The following is a 16,618-nucleotide window of genomic DNA, read 5'->3' as shown; positions in this document are numbered from 1 at the left end:
GAGCTCTGCTGCCTTTGCAGGTACATTAGCAGGGAGCTGGACCAGAAGTCGAGCAGCTAGGACTTGAACCGGTGCCCATATGGGGTACAGGCACTGCAGGCAGGGTTTACCCCACCATGCCAAAGTACTGGCCCTAAGTGCACTAATCTTAATTGCCCATCTTCATGACCTTTATCTCTGTATACGCAGAAGAAGCCAGCACTCAGATGAAGCTAGAAACCCGTTCCGCTACCTTAAAGCTCAGCCCCTCCCCTCCCTCACTTCTCCAATCCCTCACCAGTCAATTCCACTGGTGCCTGCCAGAGGTAATGGCTCAATCCAGTGAAGGGAACCTTTCAAAAACAGCCAGAACGGTACTTCTCCATGGAAACATCAGTTTCCTACTTAAATATCTTTGCTGGCTTTCCGTTGCTGTCAGGCTAAAAATAAAAGTTCTTAATAAAGCCCTCCAGAGCTGGCCTCTACCTACCCCTGCGGCTTCACTTGTCCACATCCTTTCAAACTCTCAGCCTGAACACCTTTGCACTCCCCCAGCTGCTGTGCTCCAGGGACGCTTCTGTTTTCTGCCTGTGCCTGCACGCGCCCTAACCCCCACCACCGGCACCTCTGCGTGGGGAACTCCTGCTCGGCCCTCAGGTCAAGCTCAGACCTTTCAGATCCCTGCTCTGCCCTTGCCACTTGCTTGTCTAAGATAGCACAAGTCACACAGCATCATTGTGGCTAGTTTTCTCTTCCCTGTTAGTTTTAAGCCTTACAGTGGGTTGACTACTGGCCATCAGTAAAAGTGCTCTATGAGCACTGATCATCAGAACAATATCTAAAATCTTTTCAGCACTCGCCATTGCCACGTACTGTTTTAAACCCTTTGCATACATTTCTCACTGATCCTCTCTTTCAGTGAAAGAGAGATAGGAGTATTTTCCTTATTTTACAGATGAAGAGACTAAAGCACAGAGGAGTTAAGTAACTTGCTTCAGATGGCACAGCCAGGAAGTGGTGGAACCACGGGACCAGTGAGAAAATATCGATTTCTTTTTCGGTGAATATAATTCTAATTCTTCAAGGCAGTATCTTTCTCCTTATTTTACAGGAAAACGAACTGAGGTGCACAGGCATTAGAAGCCACGCAGGGTCGCAGAAGTAGGCAGGTGCTGCAAAGCTGGCCTAGAACTCAGCACTCAGGTGCACTGTCCACCCCACCCTGCCTGATCCCTCCAGTGGCTCCGTCTCAGAAGGGATCCCGAAGGGTCAAGCATTTTACATGTATATCATTTTGGAAAATAGCCCTGTGCTGAAATCAAGCAAAAGCAGAATCAAATCTCCAGTAAAGCAAATCTCCAATAAAGCAAATTTCATTTTGGAATAAGCAAATAATAACATTGCCTGTCAGGACACCACACACAGGACAAGGTTGCCTCTGGTGTGACTTTTTTGTTGAGTGGGGAGAAAAGCTGTATAAGGGTTCTAGGTCGTGGCCAGATAGGCATGAAAAGTCCTGGCATTCTGATGTACAGTACAGTGACTATAGATAATATTAATGTCCTATGTATATTAAAAATATTAATCTCCTGGCCGGTGCCGCGGCTCAATAGGCTAATCCTCCGCCTTGTGGTGCCGGCACACCGGGTTCTAGTCCTGGTCGGGGCGCTGGATTCTGTCCTGGTTGCCCCTCTTCCAGGCCAGCTCTCTGCTGTGGCCAGGGAGTGCAGTGGAGGATGGCCCAAGTGCTTGGGCCCTGCACCCCATGGGAGACCAGGAGAAGTACCTGGCTCCTGCCTTCGGATCAGCGCAGTGCGCCGGTCGCAGCACGCCGGCCGAGGCGGCCACTGGAGGGTGAATCAACGGCAATGGATGACCTTTCTCTCTGTCTCTCTCTCTCACTGTCCACTCTGCCTGTCAAAAAAACTTAATCTCCTGTGTATATATATATACACATATACATATGTATACACATATGAATATATACACACATATGCATATATATATATATATATATATATATATACACATATAACCCAAACAAACTGGGAGATAGGATTTTGGATGTTTTCATGATATAGAAAGGTTAAAATGCTTGAAGATGTAAATATGTTTATCCTAATTAGGCCTAACACAATGTAATCATCTATCCAAACATCACATGCTACCCCGTTAAGATACCCAGTTCTTGTACATCTGTGAAATTCTTTTAAAAATAAAAAAAAAGACTTAAAAAATAGAACAATAAGAAAAAGCTCACTGGCACATGTAGCTTATGCAAGAGCTGGTGAACTCTGACTGGCAAGTAGTTGTAGCTACTGGGTAAAATTAGCCTTAAAATCATAGCAGATGTTTTGAGGGATTTAGCTTGTGACACAGAGTGTCAGGCCTTATATAATAAGCCGCATGCCAGTCTCTGCTGTCAGGTAACTTGTGTGTAACAGCCCTTACCCCACGCCCCTCCCTGGCTCCATTTGTCACGGTGTAATACCAGTGACCCTGTCTGAACCTGCCAGTGTTCTCAGGAGTAAGGACAGTTCCTGCAGGAAGGAATCAGTGAGTGCACGAAAGGAATTCTGGTACTGCCTCTGGAATGCGATTTCACCTGCAGGAAAAGCAGTTCACATGGCTTGTAATTAGGTGCATATGGTAGATCGAACAGCCTCTAGGATTCTCCTCAAATTATTTAATTTTTCCAGAAACATAATCTTATATTTCAGACCCTTAACAAATCTGTAAGTTGTAAGAAATACCAAATTACAAAGTATGACATACTTTTTTTATAAAAACTGATTCATTCTCATAAATAGGTTTCTTTTTGTATTTTTAAAAATTTAAATAAAGACCAAGACCCTTACCTGGAACAATTTTAATTGTCAGAGTCTGAGCTAAAAATGCCTGACTTAGTGATGCTATTGTTTAACACTGACTGTTTTTCTTTAAAAAATTTATCTTTGCAAAACTTTCGAAAGCAATATTCTAGAGGTGAACCCAGGCAGATTCATAAACTGAAGTAAGCGGGAATTTCTAAACTCTGGATTAAATAAGTGGAGACAAGATTATATTTCTCTCGATGAGCTTAATTTCTCATGGAAACAAGCACTGGAAGCTGATACTCTAGGCAGTCGTGCTGGGAATTTTGTTTGATCCCTTGGAACCTCTAGTTCTGTGTATCCAGAGCTCCTAAGAGTAATTGCATTCAGCTGAATAAACCAACACAAAGGTAGCTGTTTAAGAAAGTCAAATTCTTAATTTCAAGACTGTCCTTGGTTTCAAATTATGATTTTTCTGGCAAGAGATATTTAAATTGTTCTCACTGGAAGACCGAAGGGACATAAGAACATAGAAATACATCAACTGCAGTGATCTGACACATAGCTGAACAGTAGAGGAAAACATAACAAAGATCAAAGGTCTGAGTCTGAGCCCCAGCTGGATCTTCCCTTGCAGTAGGTCTCTTTCTCTTGAGTATAGGAAAGGGTGGTGGCAAGCTAGATGTCCACAGTACACATGTGCAGTTCTAGTTATATCACAGGAAACTCAGGAGCAGGTATGTTGAGAACCTGTAAGTTTGATTGTTTATTTTACACAGCAGTTAGAGGTAGAAATTACAGATCTGAGAGCACAGCTGGGACCAAAGACACTTGTAAGGTTGCTTTCAAAGATTTGATACTGGCTAATTACAACTGAATTTCCTTCTTTTTCTTTTACATTTTAATTAAATGAGTGGAGCACCACATAGGCAGGCACAGAGGTAGGGGTGAGAGAAAGAGAGGGAAAGACAATTCTCTCTGCTAGTTCATTCTCCAGATGCCCACGATGGCCAGGGCTAGGCCAGAGTCAGAGCTAGTAGCAAGAAACGCAATCCAAGTCTCCCAAGTGGGTGGCAGGGACCCAACTTCTTGAGACAACACCGCTGTATCACAGGGTCCGCATTAGTGTTACCGGTCTTGGAGGGGAGGGCGTTGCAGGAGCAAGTCTCGTGGATTCTTTTCCTCAGCTTAGTATAGAAAGAGAAAGCCAGGAACTAATTAGCACAGAGGCAGAAACTTCTATTTAGTAGAAAAGCAACTGGTCCCAGAGGAAGCAAGGTGGAGTGCCCGAAAGGGACACTGGTTTTCCAGAAGTGCCCAGGGTTTTTAAGGCATTCTATGGGGTGCCCATTGGACGAGGGATTTCACATGCTCTATGTTGATTGGCTTGGGGCTCATGGAGATAGCGCAGTGGTGGGGGGTGGAGAGTCCCCTGGAGACAGCCTGACCCCACAGGCCTCAGCCCCCTCCTCTGCCAGCTCTGGAAGAAAGACTGCACCCACCCTGAAGGGTGGCTCTGCGGAACTCAGCATCTCTACACAACCTGGGAAATTCATTTCCAGGCATTCTTGGTCATGAAAATGTTGATAATTAGCATATGAAAGGCATAAATAAGACTTAATGAACAACATACTAAGTGGGAGGGAGACAACTAGGCCGGATGCCTAATCTTATAAATAAAACCTATGGTTTTATACCAAAAGTATGTTGTATCTACAGCACAGTAAGGTAACCATGGTGTGGGGGAGGCTGAATCCGGAGAGGCCTAGAGGAACTTCCTAAGCCTGCCTCGAAGACCTGTCTTTAAGTTTCAAATCCCTGGCGGTAAACAATCCAGCCCCAGGGCACTTTTGCCTAACTCCTAAGGTGGTATAATAGGATTGGCTAAAACCCTTTTGTGTCACATCACACCACCCCTTGCCCGCATCTGCTCTGTACCGTGGCTTTACAAACACCTCCCTTTTACAATAAAGTGAGATCCTGCTTCTGCTTGACTCCCCGCCACCCCGTCTGATTGTCCCCAGGATTCAGGGAGGCTGTGTGGCAGGTGGCGCACTTCCCCTCCTCAGCCAATTAGGCAGGCAGCCTGCCCAATTCTCTGGCGGTGAAAAGGAAGAGTCACTGCACCATGGTCTTTAACATTTGTTATATATATTATCAAGAGTTAGAAGAGCCGGCGCCGCGGCTCACTAGGCTAATCCTCGCCTTGCGGCGCCGGCACACCGGGTTCTAGTCCCGGTCAGGGCGCCGGATTCTGTCCCGGTTGCCCCTCTTCCAGGCCAGCTCTCTGCTGTGGCCCGGGAGTGCAGTGGAGGATGGCTCAAGTACTTGGGTCCTGCACCCCATGGGAGACCAGGAGAAGCACCTGGCTCCCGCCATTGGATTAGCGCGGTGCGCTGCGCAGCGGCCATTGGAGAGTGAACCAACGGCAAAAGGAAGACCTTTCTCTCTGTCTCTCTCTCTCACTGTCCACTCTGCCTGTCAAAGAAAAAAAAGAAAAAACTATGCATAGATTTCACAGATTTTTCTGGCACCACAACAAATTTATCTTTTTTTTTTTTGAAAGTATCCTCAGATAGAGGTACATTCCTGGGAGCCAGCAAATCTGCAGAGTAGCCCTAATGTCTCCTAATTTAGGGGATCCATTGTCAAAGTATTGAAATGCTCTGTTCTTGGGGTTCCTGGTAGGTTTGCTGGAGTTGGTTCTGGAGTTGTTTGTACACTGCAACGAGAGTAAGATAAAAATCTGAAAAAAATTATTTTGAAAAGCCAAAGTGTTATTTACAACCATATTAATTAAATAAGGATTTCTGGAACTAAACTATCAAATAGCTTCAGAAGACAAAATCAAGTTAACATATTTATTGAGGATGTTCACTGAGAAAGGAAGTGGAGCTGAGAGTAGAAAATTGTGCCCAACTGCAGGCTGCAGTTGACCTGAGGCTGTTGGTATCAGGACGCTTTGTGAATGGCCCCAGCCACAAAACAGGCAAGCCTGTCCTCTTGGTAATCTGTCTTTCTGAACTCCCTGAACTTGAGTTCACTTGGAATTTCCAATGCGTAGGCAAAAAAAAAAAAAAAAAAAAAAAAGTGCAATTGGCTTCTCCCCAAACATGACCTTAGCTGGATGCAAAACTAAAAAGCAGGACATCCAGTTTCATCACGGAGCACATCATGTAAAGCACTGCCTTTGAGCACTCCTTGGCAGAAGAGAAGCAATCAAGAACACACTGCTGTGAACGCGGCGGCTCAGCAGCAGTCCCTAACAGTGTGTCCGCCTTTCTAAGCACTGGCCCGCGTTGGGAAGGCAAGATGGGGCCACGCGCTGTCTCGCGGACTTAGCCTGCTTCTCCTTGGGAATCCAGGGACAGCTTTGCAGGATCCGCATTTCCACTCCTGGAGGTTATTTTTGAATGTTTTTCTTACTAAATGCTCAATCGCATTAGAATGCTCCCTGGGGAGACTTTCCTTTTTTTAAAGCACACTCCTATTTCAGACAAATTGCCAACTTTTTTTTTTTTTACTTTCAATTTGTTCAAAATTCAAAGGGATAAACAATCAGTTTCCAAAGAATAAGAAAACGTGCAAATCAGAGAACTATTCTGTGTCTGTGTTTTAATAATGGTTACCTAGAGATTGAGGAAAACATGTATTGCTATTCAACTGAAGTATAAATAGATAGCTGTCTACGACATAAATTAATCTGCTTTTAGAGGGGGAAGAGAGATAAATGGAAAAAAAAAGAGTGATTTGACTAATTTTAAAGACTTTATACTGTTGTTTGAGTTAAATAGTATGACATTCAAAACAACTTAAATCTCCCTCAGAGGCATTCATTTGCAATTCAAACCCACTTCTTGGGGTTCTCTTGGAAGGGCTATCTTCCTGCCAGGTTAATGAGCTGGGAGAAATTCTTAAAATCCCACTTCACTTCCTGGCAGCGGGTTAGGGGCCTGAGCTCCTCAGTCTGCCCCTGGCTGTAGCTCTCCACCCTCCCCTATCCCAGCTTCCGGCTTTGTTCCTAACTCTCGTCCAAGAGGTTCTGGGGTGATTTTTCCTAATACAACCTCTATGACGGTCTTTCTGGGATTCTTTTGCTGGCTTGTCTTTCTCCTGTCCCCAGTTAGACACAGCTTTGCCTAGTTGGTTGTTGCAGGTCCTCTCCTGTGGAAGGCATCTCCTCCACCTGCTGACTGCTGACTGTTCCCTGCTCCCTCTAAGACGCATCTCCTACTGTGGCTGCAGCCCGACTGCTGGAGCCCAGCTCAGCTCCAGCTGCCTGCCACCCTCCTTCCCTCAGAGGCCGGACAGACTCTTGAGTCCACATACCCAAGGGAGCACTGGCCATTGGCTCTCACCCTCCGTCTCTTCTCACTAAAGCCAGTAATAAGAGGCTGTCTTTCCTATGCCTCTTTTCTCAGTAAGGCGCACAAGCCTTCTCCCAGTTGCTGAACCTAACAATCTGCTCATTTTTATTTCTCTCTTCCTTTCTTTTCTGTTATTTAACTGCCAAACTCTGCTGCTATGATCTCAAATTCACAGATCCTTAAAAAAATTAAAAAAAAAAAATCACAGATCTGTCTTCTCGTTTTAAAAACCCCATGGAGAAGCTATGGCCCTGGCACTCTGTGCTCCTCTGCTCGGTGACCCCCAGAGGCCTCCCAACTCCTTCATGCTCCCCTTTCTTAGCACTCCCATGCCCACCTATAAAGGCATCAGTCTCCCAGACACACATCCAAACAGATCACTGCTTCCTTGTTAACTCTTTTTTTTTTTTTAATTTTTATTTATTTATTTATTTGACAGGCAAAGTGAACAGTGAGAGAGAGAGAGACAGAGAGAAAGATCTTCCTTTTTTCCGTTGGTTCACCCCTCAATAGCCGCTGTGGCCAGCATGCTGTGGCTGGTGCACCGCGCTGATCCGAAGGCAGGAGCCAGGTGCTTCTCCTGGTCTCGCATGGGGTGCAGGGCCCAAGCACTTGGGCCATCCTCCACTGCACTCCCAGGCCACAGCAGAGAGCTGGCCTGGAAGAGGGGCAACCGGGACAGAATCTGGTGCCCCGACTGGGTCTAGAACCCGGTGTGCCGGCGCCGCAAGGCGGAGGATTAGCCTATTGAGCCGTGGCACTGGCCCCTTATTAACTCTTAAAGCCATAAAGGATAAATCTAAACTCGGCATGATAGCCAAGACCTGATTAATACTGTCAAACTCACTTTTATGCCTTATTTTCTATCACCCTTCACTGCTCCATAGATTAGAGCCTTATCTGATCTCAACTTTCTCCATTGTGAGCTTCATTACCTTTTAGGATTTTAGGGTTCAAACAAGGTAAGGAGGCTCATTAAAGTAGAAAAGACTTTATTTTATGGGGGAGATGATTAAGAGGGTGGGAGTGAAGCCTGCCCCCTTGACAGAGGGCAAGGGGTTTGAAACCAGGGTGCATTCTGTCTGAGCAGAATCCCTTCCCGAGCAGCCTGTTGGGGGAGGTGCATGGGCCCTGAGAAGGGGGCTGGGGGACCTGCAGACAGGCTCCTTGGCACAGCTCACAGTGCAATGTCTGAGCGCTTGGGGATAGCCCAGATGTAGGACTTTCCTGAGCAACCAACATCTCACCAGCCTCTACCTGATCCTTCTGTGCCCAATCTCATCAGGCCTGGGGGTTTGGGCCCCATGACCTAAAGGGCTCTATCAGGCTGCACTGGCCTAATGGGTTCTAAGAGGCTTTGTTTTTCAATCTCTTCATTGTTGCTCGAACTGTCCCTGTCACCCACAGATGGAGTCTTCGAAATGCACCAATCGTCATGAGCCGCTGGAGGCGTTACTGCTCCCCAGACCTCCCCAGACTCATCCAAACCGCATCCAGGTGAGGTGCTGAAATTATTCTGGACCCAGCCATGCCCACCGGCACTGTCTTTGTATGGTTGTTTTACTCATCACACTCTAATTGGATGAGAATCATTTCTTCATCAACCTTTAAAATTCAGCTTATTCAGCTCATAATCTACTGTGAACATAACTTCAGAATAGTCCACCTTAAAAAAAAGCTTTTTAGGGCCCACAGTCTTCCTGTAACCTCCTTCCTCCCTGTCACCAGTCTACCTTCTTATCCTAAGGCTCAAAAACATATGCTTGGGGGAAATGGCTGTCACTATAGGGAGCTTCTGTGTTGGAGCTGTAGGTGAGGGTCTGTGGAATTGACTCCAAGAGTATGAATATGGTTTATTGTTTATCTGTAGACAGGAATAGTTAAATGAACCAAGCTGTGAAGTTCAGACCGTCCTAGGTTGAATCCAGGCTCCATCACTCAGTGTGCAATGTAGCTTCCTTTTCTACAAGATGTGCTAACATACATATTCCTTGGGAGGATTTTTGATGATGACAGTTAACCTTATACAGTCCTTACTTTTTTTTTTTCCTGGATCTTTGTGTGTCTTGTGCATTTATCTGTCTGATATATGTATTTTCATTAATTTAATCTTCAAAACATCCTTTTGGGTTCATGTTTTATTATTCATGTTTCATTATTTTATCATTTTAAAAATGAGAAAAGTGAGGCACAGTGAAGTCAGGTGACACAGCTGTTTAAGTGATAGATGTGACATTTTTTCTCAGAGCTTATGCAGCTTTCCTGGTTTTCTGTTATTAGATAAAACATATAGGTGGAAATTTATGTTCATTAAATAAAATAAAATATAGGCACTGGTGCTGTAGTGCAGCAGGCTAAGCTACTGCCTGCAGAGTCAGCATCTCATACGGGCACTGGTTCGAGTTCTGGGTGCTCCACTTCTGATCCAGCTGTTCTACTTCTGATCAAAGTCCCTGGGCCCCTGTCACCCACATGGGAGACCCAGAAGAAGCTCCTGGCTCCTGGCTTCAGCCTGGCCCAGCCCAGGTCATTGTAACCATTTGTGGACTGAACCAATGGATGGAAGATACCTCTCTCTCTGTTTGTCTCTCCTTTCTCTCTCTGTAACTCTGCCTTTCAAATAAACAAGTAAATATTAAAAAGTAAAATGTACAATGATATACATGTGCATCTTTTGTCATGTAGAAGGTATTCAATAGGGGCTGGCGCCATGGCTCACGTCGCTAATCCTCTGCCTGTGGCATCGCCATCCCATATGGGCGCCGGGTTCTAGTCCCGGTTGCTCCTCTTCCAGTCCAGCTCTCTGCTGTGGCCCGGGAGGACAGTGGAGGATGGCCCAAGTGCTTGGGCCCCTGCACCTGCATGGGAGACCAGGAAGAAGCACCTGGCTCCTGGCTTTAGATGGGCACAGCGCCGGTGTTGGAAGCCATTTGCGGAGTGAACCAACAGAAGGGAGACCTTTTTCTCTGTCTCTCTCTCTCACTGTCTGTAGCTCTACCTGTCAAATTAAAAAAATATTGGAAGGTATTCAATAAACAGTAGTGTCAGGATTACCCTAAGCTTTTCATGTAATTAACTATATCAGTCTTCTAAGCAGGGAGATACCATATCTGGCTAGAGCTTAGTAGAATCACCTTACTTTTAGAATCAAATACAATATTATTCTGGACAGAAGACTCACATATGTCCACAGATATCAAAATATCCCCTCAGCCAGTCTTCAAAGTGCTTTCTCTATTTTTAAAACCAGGCTTGGTGTTGGCACTGTGGCTTAGTGTGTAAAATTGCCGCCTGCAGTGCCAGCATCCCATATGGGCACCATTTTTGAGTTCTGGCTGCCCCACTTCTGATCCAGCTCTCTGCTATGGCCTAGGAAAGCAAATAGAAGATGGCCCAAGTCCAGAAGCTCCTGGCTTCAGATCGGCACAGCTCTGGCATTGCAGCCAATTGGGGAGTGAACCAACAGATGGAAGACCTCTCTCTCTGCCTCTCTCTCACTGTGTAACTCTGACTTTCAAATAAATAAGTCTTTAAAATAAATAAATATATAAAGAGAAGTGAAAATGAATCTTGATGTGAATGGAAGGGGAGAGGGAGTGGGAAAGGGGAGGGTTGCGGGTGGGAGGGAAGTTATGGGGGGGAAGCCATTGTAATCCATAAGCTGTACTTTGGAAATTTATATTCATCAAATAAAAGTCAAAAAAATAAAAAAATAAAGCTTTTAAAGACAAAAATAAATAAATAAATAAATAAAAACTGGGCTCAGTCAAACATCCCTGAGATTACTTGTTGGAAAGTAGGGCTTGGGCAGCTGGTACTCACTCTCTTCTCTGCGGCACCTGCCCTGCAGGTCTAGGACTCCTGCCCTGTGATCCCCAGATAGGTCCCTAAGAAGTATTTGTTGAAATAGTGAAAGAGCAACCCATGGTACAAACACAGAAGTCGTGAAACAAGACAATTGAAACGGAGTAAATTAAGAAGGAAGTAACCAGAGAGAACTACAGAAGATGAGATTGCCCAGTGCAGCCCAGACAAGGGAACGCACGGAGGGAATAACTCACTCAGTAACAACAACAATAACAATAACAATCAGCAGGGGCTGGCACTGTGGTGTAGTGGGTAAAGCCGAAGCCTTCAGTGCCAGCATCCCATATAGGCTACGGTTCATATCCTGGCTGCTCCACTTCCCATCCCACTCTTTGCTATGGCCTGAGAAAGCAATAGAAGATGGCCCAAGTCCTTGGAGACCTGGAGGAAGCTCCTGGCTCCTGGCTTCTGATCAGCATAGCTCCTGCCTTTGCGATCATCTGGGGAGTGACCCAGCGGATGGAAAGCCTCTCTCTCTTTCTCTCTTTCTCTCTCTCTCTCTCTCTCCCTCCCTCTCTGCCTCTCTGCTTCTCCCCTCTCTGTGTTACTCTAACTTTCAAATAAATAAATAAATCTTAAAAAAGAGTAACAATCAGTAATACCTTGTGTCTGTGTAGTTACTCATTTTTTCACAACTCAGTTTATTACTTAAAAAACAATCCCTCAGCCGGCGCCGCGGCTCACTAGGCTAATCCTCCGCCTTGCGGCGCCGGCACACCGGGTTCTAGTCCCGGTCGGGGCGCCGGATTCTGTCCCGGTTGCCCCTCTTCCAGGCCAGCCCTCTGCTGTGGCCCGGGAGTGCAGTGGAGGATGGCCCAGGTGCTTGGGCCCTGCACCCCATGGGAGACCAGGAAAAGCACCTGGCTCCTGGCTCCTGCCATCGGATCAGCGCGGTGCGCCGGCCGCAGCGCGCTGGCCGCGGCGGCCATTGGAGGGTGCACCAACGGCAAAGGAAGACCTTTCTCTCTGTCTCTCTCTCACACTGTCCACTCTGCCTGTCAAAAAAAAAAAAAAAAAAAAAAAAAAACATTCCCTCAAGGGCCTTGGCCTGAGGCGCCAGCATCCCATATTGACGCCAGTTCGAGGCCTGGCTGCTCCATAACACTGGCCCCTAAGTACTTTGCTTTGGGTCGTGCAAGTAATACTTTAGTCTTGGGAACACAAGAGCTCTTATTCCAATCAGTAGGCTTTATGTGGTTCTTAGAGATGCAAGCTGTGCTAATGACATGATTTGGAGTCTAATCCCTGCCCTGTCGACCATGCCTGCAGTGTTTTTATTCATTTAACAGCGTTTCACTGCACACCCCCTCTTTGATGGTGGTTATGTTTCCAGGGTTAGGAGTATAGCAGAAAAACAAACAAACAAACAAAAAACCCAAAGAGGCAGGGAATCCTTCCTTCTTTGCATTTGTGCTTATATCTTCCTTGAGGAGACAGAAAACAGAGTTTTGCTTTTAGAGTTTGCTTTTAGAGTGTAGGCGACCATGAAATGTCAAGGATGTCCTCTGTGCTATTAGGCAGGATGAAGTCAGTAAATAGTATCCTACTGCCCTCACTATTTATATTACATTCTTATCCTTAATTTTCCTCCCCCGCTACTCAACTCTAAAATAATAGTTTGTTTACATGGCTGGGAAGTTGAAGAAGGCAAGTTCAAGAGAAAAAGACGCACAGGCACTGAGAGAGTAGCTGAGATCTCCCTGGACAACAACGCTGACTGTGAATTGCTTCTTCCGTTGGTCAGGGACCGAGGCGATCAATAAAATGTCTCCAGTTCGTCTCCAGAGAGGGAAAGATTGCCCCTTCGTTGCTAGCCAAAAATTCCAAAACCTTAAAGTAAGGAAAAATTACAAAAGATCATCTTGAATAAGCATTTACTTCTCAGTGTTCTGGCCAAGCTGGGGCTTAGTGGTGACCAGAGGCTTGGAGACGCGGACTGCGGTGCCTCTCAGCACAGGCCCTCCCAGCGGTGTCTCCCGGCAGAGGCTGGAAGCTGGCTTGCCAGGGGAAATGCAGGCGATGTTTTTGCCTCACATTGGAGCCTGTTGTACTGCATCGACGTCTAGCTCAGCAGCCCGGATAACTTAAACTGACCTTAAGAGGTGTTGGCTGATTATTGGACCATGAGTAAAGCCATTTGTAGCTTGTTGCTGAGATTTTCATATTCATTTCTATCTACAGAACTGCCCAGATGGCGGTTCACGCAACTGCACCCATTGCTTCTAAAAGGTTCAGGGTATTTGTTGACTCTGGGGCTTGGTGGCTGGGATAGCTGCGCCTAAAAAGTGTAGGAATGTTATTCCAGAGGCTAAATCCAGGGGCTGGGCAGCCTTCCCTGCTGGGAGATTGTAGAGAACAAAGAAGCAACTCAATCACTAGGGAACAAAACAGAACACTTAGAATGCTTTCAGTGTCAGACAGTGCTCTCTGATGAGAGTTAAATTATTAAAATAACAGGAGTTCTGGGAAAGATCAGCCTGTGTTTGCAGGATGATTTGTCTCGGATCTGAAAACTTGCACTGAGAACAAGTTTATTTTGTGAGTGCGCCCAGGAAACTGGGATGGTAACAGAGACAAAGGGTGTGTGTCCACATAGGTACGGGGGTGGGGGTGGGGGTGGGGGTGTGGGGGGGGACTGGCTGAGTGGGAGCCATTTTAAAAACAATGGGGCCCACAACAAAGCAAGGAGCTGTGCCCCACTACCAACCACCCCCCCACCCCATCCCGTGGGATGCTGGCTGAGGGTGGGGGGCCTTGATATTTCTGAGACTGTCTGCTCGCCTTTGATGGAGCTCAGGATCAATGATCCTGCTCAATGAAAGGAGATAATTCTGGAGTAGAACACGTGTCCAGTGTCTGTGATGCGCTCTCTCTCCCTCTCAGGCCTTTCCATTCTGGAAGAATTCCTGTCCCTCCGGCTATTTTTCCAGCCCACGAATCTCCCATTGCTTTATGTGCTTCTACCCTTCCTTCCTTCCTTCCTTTCTTTCTTTCTTTCTTTCTTTCTTTCAGATTTACTTATTTATTTGAAAGGCAGTGTTACAGAAAGAGAGAGAGAGGGAGAAAGAGAAAGTCTCCCACACAGGTGCAGGACTTGGGCCATTTTCTGCTGCTTTCCCAGACACATTAGTAGAAAGCTGGATCAGATGTGGAGCAGTGGAGACTTGAACCAATGCCCATTTGGGATGCCAGTGCTGCAGGCAGCAGCTTTACCCACTACATCCACTATGTCATAGCCCCGGCCCCTTACTCTGTCTTAAAATATGAAGATCTGTCACCAAAATAACCCTAACCATGCTTTAGCTACTGTGCCTCCTGAAGCCAGGTCATTGACAGTTTTCTTTCTTTTGTTTTTTTCTCTTGTCAGATGAACTCATCCACTAATCAGAAAACTTTCTTGCTTAGTACATTTTACTCATCAAAGCTAGTCCAATCTTTGCTAAACTTTGCAACAACAAAAAATGCAGCAGTTTTAATTTTCCATAGAGAGAATTCCCAGTTTTCATTTAGTCACTGATTGCTTCAGCCTGGCTCTATGTTGCATCATTTTGATATCGGAAATGACCCTTTAAAATATATACAAACATGTGGCCCCTTAAAGTTCCCCAGAAGTCCCATCTGGGGTGACACATATGCTATCAAAATTCGGGGTGCCAAACGATATCACCATATGCTTATTATTAAATCCCCAATATTAATAAGCCCAAGAGGGTTCTTGCCTAGTATTTAGAGAAGAATTCTAAATACTGGTATAAATGAACGAGGCAGCATGGTACATTTTAAACTTTTATTTAGTGAGAAAGATGCATAGAAGAGTGAGAGCTTTATCTAAGAGAGAGAGGGAGTAAATCTGGGTTCATACCGAGCACCAGGAACCAGCCATGTGGAGGAGCATCTTGGCCAGGAAACCTAGAGGGGGTGGCCCAAAGGCCACAGGCCCTGGAGGTACAGGGCTACAGCAAGCCCCCTCCTGTCAAGAGGCCAGGGAAAAGAAGGGAGGGCACACCATGTCCCAGGCTTTTAACCCACTTCCAACGGGGAGTGGTTAATAAACCTGATTGGCTGGTGGGCACCCAGGTGTGGCCAGGTAGGGGCATGAGGTCACATAGGGGTGTGGCAAAGATATCAGGTAGGGTGTGAGGTCACACAGGAGCATGGCGAAGGCATGGTATTCCGGCTCACAAACCTATTCTATTTTAACCTGTATGCCTGCCTACTTCAATTTCAGATATTATACCCAGAATATAAGTATATGATTAATATAGGTACTGTTCTAAAACTTTAAACAAAAGAAAATAGTTACAAAATATAACCAAAACAGTCTCTGATCTGGTTTGGTCTTCACACCCTAAGATTAGCGACCCATTGAAACCCAGGTAGTAGGACCTCTCTCACCCCTCTGCTGCTCGACACTTGCTCATGGTTCCCATCTCATGTGAGCTGAGCATTCAAACCTCCCATCAGCTTCTCGGAGCCTCCACACTGCCCCCGGGCCATGGGCTTCTTGGCTGTTCCTGCAACTGCCAGGCTCACACTCACCTCCTGGTCCCCTTGATGCGCTGCCTCCTCTGCTTGGAATTCTCCTCCCCCAAGATGGACATTCTCAATACATTTCACTTCCTGTTTTGTTCTGCCAAGCAGCGCCCAGCACAAGACACGTGCTTCATAAATCTTTATGAATGAATATATCAGAGAAGGATGATTCTGCTGATGAGCAGAATACAAAAGGATAGAAAAAAAGAAACGTTTTCTTGGTGGTTCTGTTTAACCTAAAGCTACTGATACTTTTCAGGTAACCAATGGCTTCAGTTTCACATATTATTTCCACGTTGGATATATTGGATTTATAGAATAGAACACTGTAAAATCTATTGATACTACCTGCAACAATCATTTTCAAATCTGGAAGCATAGCTTTCTATAAAGCAGGAGGCAGGCATTAGGTGCAGTGGCTAAGAGACCATTTGGGACACCTGCATCTTGAATCAGGGACCTGACTTGATCCAGCTTTCAATATAGCTTTCTGCTTCCAAAACCTTCCTGTTGGTCTGTCTTTCAAATAAAATGAGAATAAATAAATTATAGAAAACAAAGAAGATGATATACTGTGACAAATGGCTGATAAGGCTGGGATAGAGAGTGGATGCTCCCAAACCCTTGGTTAGGATTAGGGGGAAGCCATGAAGCTTGCCATCAGATCTTGCATCAGAAACTTCTCTCTCTTTCTTTAATAAAAAGATTTGTTTGCTTGTTTGAAAAGCAGGGTGACAGAGAGAGAGGGAGGGAACAAGAGATCTTCCATCTGCTAGTTAACTCCTGAAATGCCTACAGCAGCCAGAGCTGAGCCAGGCAGAAGCCAGGAGCCAGGAACCCTATCCTGTGGCAGGGACCGAAATGAAGTACTTGGGCCATCTCCTGCTGCCTTCCCAGATTCATCAGCAGGAATTGGACTGGAAGTGAAGAAGCTGGGACTGAAACTGGTGCTGTAATATGGGATGCAGGGCCCCACTGCACCACACTGCAGGCCCTGAGACCTATTTGACACAAACCTGAGGCCTGACGCCTGCTTTTGTGGGTTACTAATTACCAGTG

At 45.9% G+C, this 16,618-nt stretch overlaps 1 long non-coding RNA gene across 2 annotated transcripts in view; it reads left to right on the top strand.

The window, feature by feature from the left end:
- Window positions 1-10,723, top strand: part of LOC149123805 (uncharacterized) — an 80,879-nt gene extending 70,156 nt beyond the window's left edge. For both annotated transcript variants that reach the window (XR_016214156.1, XR_016214157.1), the window contains exons 4-5: window positions 8,567-8,656; window positions 10,533-10,723. This is a non-coding gene — a long non-coding RNA (uncharacterized LOC149123805). The remainder of the gene's footprint in view (window positions 1-8,566; window positions 8,657-10,532) is intronic.
- The last annotated feature ends 5,895 nt before the right edge of the window (window positions 10,724-16,618 follow it).

Source organism: Oryctolagus cuniculus, chromosome 10 (genome assembly GCF_051225735.1).
Source record: "Oryctolagus cuniculus isolate XC-2025 breed Fujian yellow rabbit chromosome 10, ASM5122573v1, whole genome shotgun sequence".
NCBI lineage: Eukaryota > Metazoa > Chordata > Mammalia > Lagomorpha > Leporidae > Oryctolagus > Oryctolagus cuniculus.
The sequence above is the reverse complement of the archived record's forward strand: the minus strand, read 5'-3'. Positions and strand labels throughout refer to the sequence as shown.